At 46.3% G+C, this 12,706-nt stretch overlaps 1 protein-coding gene and 1 non-coding gene across 2 annotated transcripts in view; one reads left to right on the top strand and one right to left on the bottom strand.

The window, feature by feature from the left end:
* The window catches only part of CDH1 (cadherin 1), a 97,186-nt gene that overhangs the window by 59,370 nt on the left and 25,110 nt on the right, over window positions 1–12,706 (bottom strand). The gene's annotated exons all lie outside the window — the stretch shown is intronic.
* On the top strand, window positions 11,899–12,034 carry LOC132537382 (small nucleolar RNA SNORA42/SNORA80 family). The gene has a single exon (XR_009548820.1). It is a non-coding gene; the product is annotated as a small nucleolar RNA SNORA42/SNORA80 family (small nucleolar RNA).

Below are 12,706 nucleotides of genomic sequence, written 5' to 3' on the forward strand. Positions count from 1 at the left end.
CTGTACTCTACTGCTGAGCTCTGTTCCCTTTCACTCCAGACCACACTTCTTGACTGGGGAGTTCCCAGAATCTTGTCCTCTTCTGTCAGCTTCCATTGAAAGACACAGAGGCTCAGCAATGAGGGCAACCTGGAATTAAACCCCAGTTCTGTGATCTGGGAGATGGCACAGCGGACTTTCAAACATGAGGTCCAGAGTTCAATCACCAATAGCACATGTACCAGTCTCCTAGCTTTCTCATTAATAAATACATTTAAAAAAAACAAATAAAGTAAATCCCAGTTCTGTCTGCATCCCAGCTGTAGCACCCTGGGCCAGTAATCTTACCTCTGAGACTCAACTGACTTCACCCAAAATAGGCATGTCTTTGATAATGCTTGTTTTGTTCCAACATAATAGGTAAGGAAGAATTTAAGCATGACTCAGACTCCTGGTTTTCACACGTGTGCAAAGCCCTGGGTGAATACAGGAGTCCACACTCTACTAAGTACAGGTGTGCACTGACCCACCTGCCTCCCAACCACTGCAGGTCACTCAGCACCACACCCACATCTAGAGTCACAACTTTCCATCTCATTTCTGATGATCTTCCTTGACCAGTAACTCACAGAATGCAAGCAACCTTTTTTGTTTAATAAGGCATGATGGCGTTTTTATTTTTAGTTAAAAATGTTATGGAGCTGAGCGGTGGTGCATCCGGTTAAGCACACATAGTACTAAGCGTAAGAACCTGTGCAAGGACCTTCTGCAACCCACAACGACCCTGGGTCCATGCTCCCAGAGGGATAGAGAATGGGAAAGCTATTGGGGAGGGGGTGGGATATGGAGATTGGGTGGCGGGAATTGTAGCCCCCCATCCTATGATTTTGTTAATGTCTCCTTTCTTAAATAAATTAAAAAAAAAAAAAGAACCTGTGCAAGGATCCAAGTTCGAGCCCCCTGGCTTCCCACCTGTAGGGGTGGTGCTTCACAAGTGGTGAAGCAGGTCTGCAAATGTCTCTCTTTCTCTCTTCCTCTCTATCTCTCCTCCTCTCAATTTCTCTCTGTCTTGTCCAATAAAATGGGGGGGGGGCGCTTTGTCTACTAGGAGCACTGGTACTGAGCCCCAGAGATAACCCTGGAGGAATATATATTATGTATTACTGAGTGCAAACCAAAACAGAGCAGAGAGAGGGAGGAAGAGAGAGAATATCACTCTACATCTGTCAAGGTGGGATCAAACTTCAGACTTCATGACGGCAAGTCCAACTCTTCATCCACTGTGCCACCTCCTGGGCTGCTCTGTGATAAAGCCTGAACGTTGTGCCTGGTAAGCCCTGGGGTTTTTTACTGGCAATTCTGCACAGTGCAACAGTTTTGAGGATGGCCAACATGAGATGTTGTCTTTCAGAGGGAGGTGAAGGGTGGTGCCAGATCCATGAGGGGAGAGGTTCATCCAGGGCTGGAAACATTGTGAGGTCTCAGCTAGTACTGGCTGTCACTTGTCTCTCTGAAGACAAAGGGTGCAAAAATACTCAGGCAACATTTATTGAAATCTTGTTGCAGTCTCATTCAACTTTTTCCCGCCCCTTGGGAGGAGTGGGGGGGGGGCATCACTAGGGTTTCATTGCTCTAGGCTGACTCTTTCAGTGAGAGACAGAGACAGCATGGCACAGTTAATGCAAGTGGAGGGGGTCGGGCTCAAACCTGGGCTGGGCATGGCAAAGCAGGCAGACTACCAGGTGAACTATCTTGTCAGCGCCTGACTTATTAATCTTAGCAGACCAATTAAGAGACTTGCCCTTTTCCACTCTGAGGCAGGGAGTGATAGCAGTGCTGAAGCCATAAATTAGAGGTGAGGCTTCAAAGCACAAGCCTGGCACAGGGAGGCTTAGTCATGACAGACAATGGCCATGTCTGGAAGGACTCAAGGACATCACCACGGGCCATCACGAGGCAACATGGGGTCAGTTTTGAAACAAGCAGTCTAGACTTCAGGCCCTTCATGCAGGGCACAGGGCATGGGGTACAGTGGCTAAGAGCTCAGGAGAGGGGTGGGCTGAGCCCCATTCCCACCATGCCACCTTCTCCTGCCTGGATTCCAGCTGTGGGATGGAGCTCATAAGGTTTCCCTGAAAGGGTAGGCTGGTCCAACAAATTAATTCCATGTTGAGCTCACTCTCATTGGTGGTAGACTGGAAGTAGAAGTGGATGAGTGTGAGCTGCTATTCACAGTTAGGAATGAGACCAGAGGCCACTGGCAGCAGGACTGAAAGAGTCTGAGTTCCTGGAATCAGGGGACAGGATCCTGATTCACATTCCATCAACTATTTGTCCTAATCCTTGCTGACCCAGAGCCTGGACTGGGCTAGCTGTGTTCAAGGAAGAAATGAGACTTAATAATAAATAAATCACTATTCTATTTTGCAAAGATCAGCAACAGCAGTGATCACTACTATAACTCAGTGTCATGCACATCTAATACTATATTCTCTATTTCCTCTCCACAACAACCCCCTGAAGTAGACACCACTGACATTTTACAGAGAAACAGTTAACAGGAAGAGAGGATATCCTGGAAAGAAATCCTATTACAAGAAAATGGAACTCTGTTGGTGGGACTGTAAATTGGTATAGTCCCTGTGGAGATCCATCTACACAGTCCTCAAAAAATGTTAAATGGGTTGACCATAAAAATCCAACAACTCCTCTCATCAATGCTAAAATTACCAAAAAACTGGCGAAAAGCACAAAGACTGGCGTAAGGATCCTGGTTCCAGCCCCCAGCTCCTCACCTGCAGGGGAGTCGCTTCACAGGAGGTAAAACAGGTCTGCAGGTGTCTAGCTTTCTCTTCCCATCTTCCCCTCCTCTCTCCATTTCTCTCTGTCCTATCCAAACAACGATGACATCAATAACAACAACAATAATAACTACAACAATGAAACAACAAGGGCAACAAAGTGGAAAATAAGTAAATAAAGAAATATAATTTTTGAAATTACCAAAAAACACTTATCCAGTGATCTGAAGGGGACAGGTAGTGGTGCACCTGGGTAAGCACATGCACGACAGTGCACAAGGACCCAGGTTCAAGCCCTTAGTCCCCACCTGCAGGGGGAAAGCTTCATGAGTGGTGAAACAGGGCTGCAGGTATCTCTTGCACTCTCTATCTTCCCCACCCCTCGCAATTTTTCTCTATCCAATAATAAATAAAATAAAAAGATTTAAAAAAAAACCTAAAAAGAAATGGTCTGAACACAACTTCTAGTCACAGTAATTTATTTTTAATATAAATACCAATTTTGTAATAGCCAACACTTGAAAACAACCCAAACATGGTTAATAAAGTTGGGGTGGGGGAAGACAGCATAATGGTTATGAAAACAGACTCTCATGCCTGAGGATCTAGTTTCAATCCCCTGCACCAACATAAGCCAGAGCTGAGCGGTGCTCTAGTAAAAAACAAAAGGAGGGGGCAACAAAGATTCCTTCAAGTACAATGAGGACCAGAACCTAAACCCTGCTTGAGCACGTGGTAAAGCAGCACACTATCCAAGTGAACTATGTCACCAGTTCTCCCCCTTTTCTCCCTAAGGGGTGTGTGTGTGTGTGTGTGTGTGTGTGTGTGTGAATATATGAATGTTAGCCACTTGTAAGAAATAATGAGGTTTTCTTTTGCTACTACTTGGATGAAACTTTAAGAAATTATATTATGTGTCCATCCCAGGTGGTTCACTTTCTAACAAAGTCCCAAAACCTAGATATACACCAGGTTCTGTGAGAAAGAGCGTATGTTCACACGTATCCATAAACTAGTGCAAAATATATACCTGAAAGCAGAAGTACACTAGAGTTTGCAGTGAGTATCCCCCAACACTTCCTCTCCACTATTCCAACCTTTGGGTCCATGATTGCTCAACAATTTGTTTGGCTTTCTATGTTAACTCTCTTTACAGCCACTAGGTTCCAGATGCCATCAGGATGCCGGCTAGGCTTCCCTGGACTGAAGACCCCACCAATGTGTCCTGGAGCTCAGCTTCCCCAGAGACCCACCCTACTAGGGAAAGAGAGAGGCAGACTGGGAGTATGGACCGACCAGTCCACGCCCAGGTTCAGCGGGGAAGCAATTACAGAAGTTAGACCTTCTACCTTCTGCAACCCACAGTGACCCTGGGTCCATGCTCCCAGAGGGATAGAGAATGGGAAAGCTATCAGGGGAGGGGATGGGATATGGAGATTGGGTGGTGGGAATTGTGTGGAGTTGTACCCCTCCTACCCTATGGTTTTGTTAATTTATCCTTTCTTAAATAAAAAATAAATTAAAAAAAAAGAAATTATATTATGTGAAGTAAGCCAGAAGGCAGGTAAATACCAGATCGTTTCACTAATAGTGGTGTCATGAAAAACAAAGAATGGGGATTGGGGAGATAACAATGGATATGGCAAAAACCTTTCCTGCCTACGGCTCAGATGTCCTAGCTTCAATCTCCAGCACCACCACCAGCCAGAGCTGAGCAGTACTCTGGTCTTTCTCTCTGTACCTTCCTCTGTATCAGTTTCTGATTAAAACTAAAATAGGGGGTCAGGCGGTAGCCCAGCAGGTTAAGCGCACTTGGCGCAAATCGCAAGGACTGCCGTTAAGGATCCTGGTTCAAGGCCCCGGCTTCCCACCTGCAGGGGAGTCGCTTCACAGGCAGTGAGACAGGTGCAGGTGTCTTTCTCTCCCCCTCTCTGTCTTCCCCTCCTCTCTCCATTTCTCTTTGTCCTACCCAACAATGATGACATCAATAACTACAACAACAATTTTTAAAAAGGGCAACAAAAGGGAAAATAAAAATATGAAAAAATAATAATTAATTTAATTAAAGTGGGAGTTGGGCAGTAGTGCAGCGGGTTACGCACATGTGGTACAAAGCGCAAGGACCGTCATAAGCATCCTGGTTCTAGACCCCGGCTCCCCACCTGCAGGAGCCGTGAAGCAGGTCTGCAGGTGTCTATCTCTCCCCTCTGTCTTCCCCTCCTCTCTCCATTTCTCTCTGTCCTATCCAACAATGACAACATCAATAACAACAATAAAACAAGAGCAACAAAAGGAAATAAATATTTAAAAATAAAGTATTTTTAAAAAATTAGTTTAACAAACAGGTAAGATATGTGAAACTAATTATCTATGAACTACTATAGTAGATCCAAGGGAGGCAGAGGCAGGAGGGGGTTGAGCAGGGGTGGAGGCAGGGTGGGGACTCAGTGTCCTATGGTAGAGGAAGATAGTAAACTGAAAGGTGTGGTGTGCCGATACCTGTCATGGGGGAATTGACACCTGTGACAAGTCTTGAAAATCAACATCTCTGTGGTCCGGGAGGTGGCGCACTGGATAAATAAAGCATGGTATTCTCAACTATGAGGTCCTGAGTTCGATCCCCAGCAGCACATGTACCAGAGTGATGTCTGGTTCTTTCTCTCTACCTTTCTCATTAATAAAAAAAATTATTTAAACTAAACTAATTAAAATAATAAAACAAAATAAAAATCAGTATCTCTGAAAGAAAGGGAGGGAGGGAGAAAGAAGAGAAGGGGGAAGGGTGTCAATTCCCCCATGAAGAAAGGGAAGGGAGGGGAGAGGAGGGGGAGGAAACCTGCTCCAGTGGTTCCAGCACTGACTCCCTGAGTGGTCTGACAACCTGAGTCAGTCTAGTGAAGGTATGTATGTATGTGTGCCCCAGCTCTTTTGGGAGCAGATTGTATATCCTAGCTCTGCCAATAAATAGCCAAGGGACTGCCCCGCCATGACTCTCAGTCATGTCTATAAAATGAGAAGAACTAGGGTGGGGGTATAGCATAACGGTTATGCAAAGAGACTTTCATGCCTGAGGCTCTCAAGTCCCAGGTTCAATCCCCTACACCGCCACAAGCCAGAGCTAAGCAGTGCTCTGGTTTAAAAAAAAAAAAAAAAAAAAAAAGAGTTAAACAGGGCTAGTGTGAAAATTAAATGAACTCTTGTGCTCCAAGTGTGTATTAGTAACCAGAGGGTTCTTGGTAACAGTGTTTTGTTTGTTTGTTTGTTTGTTTTGACACATACTGAGGAAAACTAGCAAAGAACAAGGCACAAGATATAAGGAGAAACCAAATACAACTGCTATGAGGAGCTTTCCTATAACTAAATACATCTTAAAAAGTGTTACAGGGCCAGGTGGTGGCACACCTGGTTAAGTGTGCACATTACAGTGCACAAGGACCCGGGTTCAAGCCCCTGGTCCCCACCTGCAAGGGGAAAGCTTCATGAGTGGTGAAGCAGGGCTGCAGGTGCCTATGTCTCCTCTCCTTCTCAACCTCCCCCTTCCATCTCAATTTCTCTCTGTCTATTCAATAATAAATTTAAAAAAAAAGTGTTACATACTTGAAAATGACATCCAAAAATACCTGGAGAGAAATCACCTGTCAGGGTTAAGTCTGTTCAACAGTAAGCAAAGATAATACAAGGTATCTTCAGGGTCGCAACTCCTGGTCCTTTCTAAATTTGGAGTTACATACTGAATCACATTTCTTAGAAGAGCAAGGTGGGGCCAGGGGGTGGCACACCTGGTTGAGCGCACCTTACAAAGCACAATAACCTGGGTTCAAATCCCCAGTCCTCACCTGCAGGTGGAAAGCTTTGCAAGTGGTGGAGCAGGGCTGCAGGTGTCTCTCTTCCTATCACTACCCTTTCCCTCTTGATTTCTGGCTGTCTCTATCCAAAAAACAAAGATAATTTTTTAAAAAAATTTTTAAGAAAGAAAAAAGAAGAATAACAAGGACATCAGAGCGTCATTCTGGCATATCTAGTATCAGAGATGTGGGGCCTCCTGCTCACAAGTTCTGAAGCTCTGATTGCTGTGCCACCTCTCAGGTGGCTCAACTTTCTGAAATGCAGACGACACCCTTTTTTTTTTTTTAAACCAGAGCACTGCTCAGCTCTGGCTTATGGAGGTTGAGGGATTGAACCTGAGACGTTGGTGCCTCAGGCATGAGAGTCTCTCTGTATAACCATTATCCTACCACTGGACTTGTCATCCAACTCCACAACGGTTAGTCACAGTCCAAGCACCCCCCCCCCCAAAGTGACTTTACTTCACTACCCACAAGGAAAGTCCCTAAACTTCTTGTTTGGCCCAACCCTAAAGCTGGAAATAAGGTAATTAACTGCCTTTCTCCAAGTTGGGTCTGTTCCTCCCCCCCACCCCCCAAACAACTCAGTTGCACCTTGGCTTCTCTGGGACAGTGGCAGGGCTTAGCAAGACTGGGTAACTCAAACTGAAGGACTGTCTTTTCAGATCTCTCTTAAATAATAAAACCAAATTGACTTTTTTAAACATAAAAATCAAATTTTTTCATATATACTGTTATATATTACATGATCAAGAAGGAAAGAGAGACAAGAGAAAGAGAGAAGAGGGGGGGGGGGAGTGGATGTCAGAGCATAGCAGGGCTGGGGCTGAGACCCTCAGGCATGCAAGCAGAATGCTCTCTACCAGTAGTGACTTCCCCCAGTTGCAAGTTAACTTGTTAAATCACCTCCTAGATTGTCCAGGCTGCTCTCCTTGCTCTAGCAACTGGATCTTGGGTACCAGTGATAGTCTGAGAGAAAGAACAAAGGATAGGTAGATGGGAGGTTAGGAGTAGAAGGAAGATGGAAGCTAAGCCTCTTATCCACCATCCATGCTCTCCTCCCTAATTAATTGGAACTCTCCCTCCACCAGAATTTCACATTTATTTTGCATATTTGCTTTTCCAAAAACACATGGGGAATTTTCCTTTACCTTGGCAGACACAAAACTGCAGTTTGAGTCTCTCTCTCTCAACTTTGGGTGGGATTATAGATTTCATACACCTCCCCCCAGTCCAACCAAGATTACCTGGGAAATACTTTAAAATAAAATTTCCCACAAGGTCCAGGAGGTAGTACAGTGGTCACCGCATTAAATTTGGCAACATAATGTCCTGTGTTTGATCCCAGCATTGTCTATGCCAGAGCAATACTCTAGTTCTCTATCTCTGTTATAATAATTTTAAAATAAAAACTCCATGTTTTTGACCTCTCTCCTGGTTGGGAGGGATGGGAAGGGGGGATAAAGCCAGAGTTTGGGAACCCATACCGTGGTCCAACTAGTCTTTGAAGTTCAATCCAGGGGCCTCCAGCTGCAACACAAAATGGGTTTATTTTTAAATGCAGACTCCTGGAACTTGTTCAGATTTATCAAATTGCAATCTCTGAAAGGGTAGGGTCAAGCAGTTGGCATTTCTAATAAGTTATGGAGATGGTTTTGAAAGCACATTAGAGGTTGAGAAGAGTTTCTCAAAATTACAGGGTTAAACCCTTGAGATAAAGGCCACAAACAATTGCTAATTAACTAATCAGCATTTTCAATGGCAGCACCCATAGGGTGTCTACACCTCAGGAGTTGAGAGGAAAGCAGATCCCACAACCCAACCCTCTTCCAAGCCCTCTCCTTCCTCAACACCCAGCTAAAGCCCAAGTAGTCCCCTCTCTGCACCTGTCTCTTACCTGTACAATGGGGACCTGAAGGAGCCAAAGGCCTGTGGCAATGAGGGGGTGGGCAGAGGGGAGGGGAGGGAAGGGAAGGGAAGGGAAGGGGAGGGGAGGGGAGGGGAGGGGAGGGGAGGGGAGGGGAGGGGAGGGGAGGGGAGGGGATGGGATCAATTAAACATTTTTTTAATTGGATGATCAAATGGAAGGCTAGGGTGCATAGTGCGGTTAACTGAGAAGCACACCTGCATTAGGTGAGGCTGAGAGTAGATGAGTGTTGGTAGAGGCTGTGGGGACAGACAGGTGGGCTGGCCCCAAGTCTGAGGCACCAGATGTTGCTGCAGCTCCTTGTGGCTACACCAGACAGCCCCAGTAGAGCCTGGGATGGGCATGGTCTCTGGCCTGGGGCAGGGAGAGAAGGCGGAGAGCCTGCTGCTCCAGTTTCTCCAGCTACTACTCCAAGTTCCCGGGGTCTCTGCCAATAGCCACACCCCCACCTGCGGCAGCTGTCCTCCCAAAGCCCTATTAGGCTCCATGTGTCTCAGAGGTCAGGACACCTCAGCCCCCATGTGTGTGTGTGTGTGGGGGGGGGAGTGTGTGTGTGAGGAGAAGGTGTCTGGAGCAGGAAGCTCAGTTACACCTCAGCTAATTGAGTCACTATCCAAATATCCCCTTTATGTATTCCTGGCCCCTAGAGACCTGCCTGGGCGGTCCCTTCCCAAGCACATCCCTCCCTTCTCAGCCTACAGAAGCCTCCTCTGCCACCCAACACCCTGGAGGCTGCTCCAACCCCCCCTGGCGAAGCCCTGCCAGCTGCTCTAGCCCACACAGGTCTCCCCCACCTGGATTCTGAATGCACTCATTGTCTCACAAGTTGGCATCTTGGTGGTTTCTGATGCTGTCCATCTCTGAAGCCACAGTCACACACACAGTGCGCAGCAGGCTCCCAGACACTGCACCAGGAGGTCCCCAGCAGCTTCTGAGCAGGCAGGGGGCATTCACAGGAGGAATGCAAGGTTGCCCTGGGTGTGTCAAAGGGGTGGGGAGTGGGGGATGGTTACACCTTATAGAGCATTCCAGAACAATTCATATTTCCATTTATGGAAAACTCCAACTTTAAAGGGGGGGAGGGCTGGGCAGTAGCACATGGGGTTAAGCGCACATAGTGCCAAGGACCAGCACAAGGAGTGGGGGGGAGGGTGTCCCTTCACAAGTGGTGAAGCAAGTCTGCAGGTGTCTTTTTTCTCTCTCTTTTTATCTTCCTCTCCCCTCCCCGCTCAATTTCTCTCTATCCTAGCTAAGAAATAAAAAAAAAAAAAAATGGCCACAGGAGCAGTGGATTCGTAGTGCAGGCACTGAGCTCCAGTGATAACCCTGGAGGCAAAAAACAAAAAGTGTACAAATTAGCATCTGCAAGGTCCTGGGTTTGAACCCTCCCTCCCCACCTGCAAGGGAGCCGCTTCATGAGCTGAGAAGCAAGTTTTCAGGTGTCTTTCTCCTCCTTTATCTCCCACTCTCAATTTCTCTCTGTCCTACCAAGTATAATAAAAAGAAAAATAAATAAATAGCAAAACCATGAACGCGGGCCATACATATTTTGGAAAGAGGAGACTAGGAAATACCAAACTGCCACAGCACAGCCACCTAGAGGAAGGGAGAGCATTTGAGGGGGGAAGTTACTTTTTGGTCTGAAAGCATGATGTGTGTTCCACTTGCTAAGCAACCCCCACCTCAGCCAAATTATTGTTTTATGAGAAAGATAGAGGGAGCAACTGCACACGTGCTGCTTCACCAATCATGTTTCTCTCTGCAGTGGAGGGGGGAGGTTTGAACCCAGAACCTCAAGCATACAAAGTATGTGCTCTACCTTCCTTCCCAGCCACTGTTATAAAAAACGTTCTTGGGAGTCGGGCGATAGTGCAGCGGGTTAAGCGCAGATGGCGCAAAGCGCAATAACCAGTTCAAGGATCGAGCCCCCGGCTCCCCACCTGCAGGGGAGTCGTTTCACAGGCAGTGAAGCAGGTCTGCAGGTGTCTATCTTTCTCTCCCCGTCTTCCCCTCCTCTCTCCATTTCTCGGTCCTATCCAACAACGACAACATTAGTAACAACAATAACTACAACAACAATGAAAAACAAGGGCAACAAAAGGGAAAAATATTTTTTTAAATGTTCTTAATTTAAAATCTTTTTATTTATTATTGGACAGAGACAGAGAGAAAAATGAAAGTGGAAGGGATATAGAGACAGGGAAAGAGAGAAGAGTAGATAGCATAATGGTTATGCAAAGAGATTCTCATGGCTGAGGCTCCAAAGTCCCAGGTTCAATCCCCTGCACCCCCATCAGCTAGAGTTGAGCAGTGCTCTGGCAGAGAGGGGGCAGGAATACCTGCAGCCCTGCTTCACCATTTGTGAAGCTTTCCCCCTGCAGGTGGGAACCAAGAGATTGAACCTGGGTCCTTGTGCACTTCTTCTTCTAGCGTTTGCCCTTCTTCCGTAGCCAGTCAACAGCGTCAGGTTGAGCCTGATGTAAAGTTTGGAGACCTCCTCTGAATCTGGAGAGGTGGCAGTCGTTGACTATGTGGGTCATTGTAGCCGCAGGGGCAGTTCGGGTCGTCTCTGGCTCCCCAGCGATGGAACGCGCACCGGCCATGGCCTGTACTCAACCAGGTGTGCCTCCACCTGAGCCCCCCCCATTATAAAACTTTCTATATGCAGAATACTTGCTTCATTCCTGCTTATTTAGCTGTGGCATTCACACTGTTAACTAGTTTAACTTCCCGCCACCTTCAAAGTAATTAGGAAAAAAATTTAAGAGCCAATTTTAAAAAAAAGATTTACGAGGGTCAGGTGGCAACGTAGCAGGTTAAGCGCACATGGTGCGAAGCGCAAGGACTGGCATAAGGATCCCGATTCAAACTCCTACTCCCCACTGCAGGGAGGATGCTTCATGAACTGTGTCATAAGCAGGTCTGCAGGTGTCTTTCTTTCTCCCCATCTTCCCCTCCCCTCTCAAATTCTCTGTCCTATCAAATAAAAATATGAGGGGAAAAAAAGAGAGAAAAGAAAAGAGAAGGAAAAAAGTCATTATCAGTCAGATAGTGTGCTGCTTAAGCTGTGCAAGCAGCCTGTGGTGGAGCCTCACCCACCAACCACAGGAAAGGAAGTTTTGGTGCTGTGGCTTCCACGCTTATTCCCTTCTCGGTGTGTATTTGTGAAAAAGCCAATAGCAGAAAAGCCTCAGTAACAACAAAAAACAAAACAAAAGAAGAAGGAAAAAAAGGAGCCCATGAAGCTCTGGAGTGGCTGTCTGCCACCTTTAGCCTCTAGCTACAGGTTACCATTCAGATTTAAAAAGGAATCCAGGAAAACTCAATTAACATCCCCCCACCCCCAGCATGGTGATGGATTTATGGCAGGTCCTTCTTTGTGGGCCTCTCATAGTGTGCCCATGCCAGAGTAAACTGCGGCCTAGAACCATTGCCCAGCCCCCTCACAGTGAGCTGCAAGCACTGAGTGAGGTCATACAGACAAAAATCGAAAATTTAAAATATGTGCATAAAAAAATTGGAAAAATCTCAGTAAATAAAGGCATTGTTCTGTTAACCTTAAAAAAACTTTTCCCCCACTTCAGCCCCTCCACCGCCCACATTCCCCCCACTTATTCTGGGCAGGACCTTGAGGCTGCATTTACCTAAAGGTCTAAAACGGGGAGCACTTTGTGGACTTTGAGATGACATTCCAGGTCAAGGCGAAACATCTATGGTGTGTGGGGCTGAATAGTGCTGTGCCTGGTAGAGTACATGTTATAATTCACAAGGACCTAGGTTCAAGACTCCCAACCCCACCTGCAAAGGGGGAAAGCTTTATGAGTGGTGAAGTAGTGCTGCAGATGTGTGTGTGTGTGTGTGTGTGTGTGTGTGTGTGTGTGTGTGTCCCCTCTCATTCCCTCTTGATTTTACTTATATATGATTTACATAGATATAATTTTTTTTAATTTAAAATGTGATCGGGGAGGTGACTCTGTGGGTAGATGGCTGGCATAATGGAATCCCCAGACTCAATCCTCAAGACTATACATGCAGGGTGGTGCTCTGGTCTCTCAATCTTTGCCCTGTTCTCTTGCATGAAATCAGTTAATATCCTTTAAGAAAAAGTAACTAATCTTCTAGAGAGAGGATGGTTCTATGCATTTACAGTGACT

Source organism: Erinaceus europaeus, chromosome 2 (genome assembly GCF_950295315.1).
Source record: "Erinaceus europaeus chromosome 2, mEriEur2.1, whole genome shotgun sequence".
NCBI lineage: Eukaryota > Metazoa > Chordata > Mammalia > Eulipotyphla > Erinaceidae > Erinaceus > Erinaceus europaeus.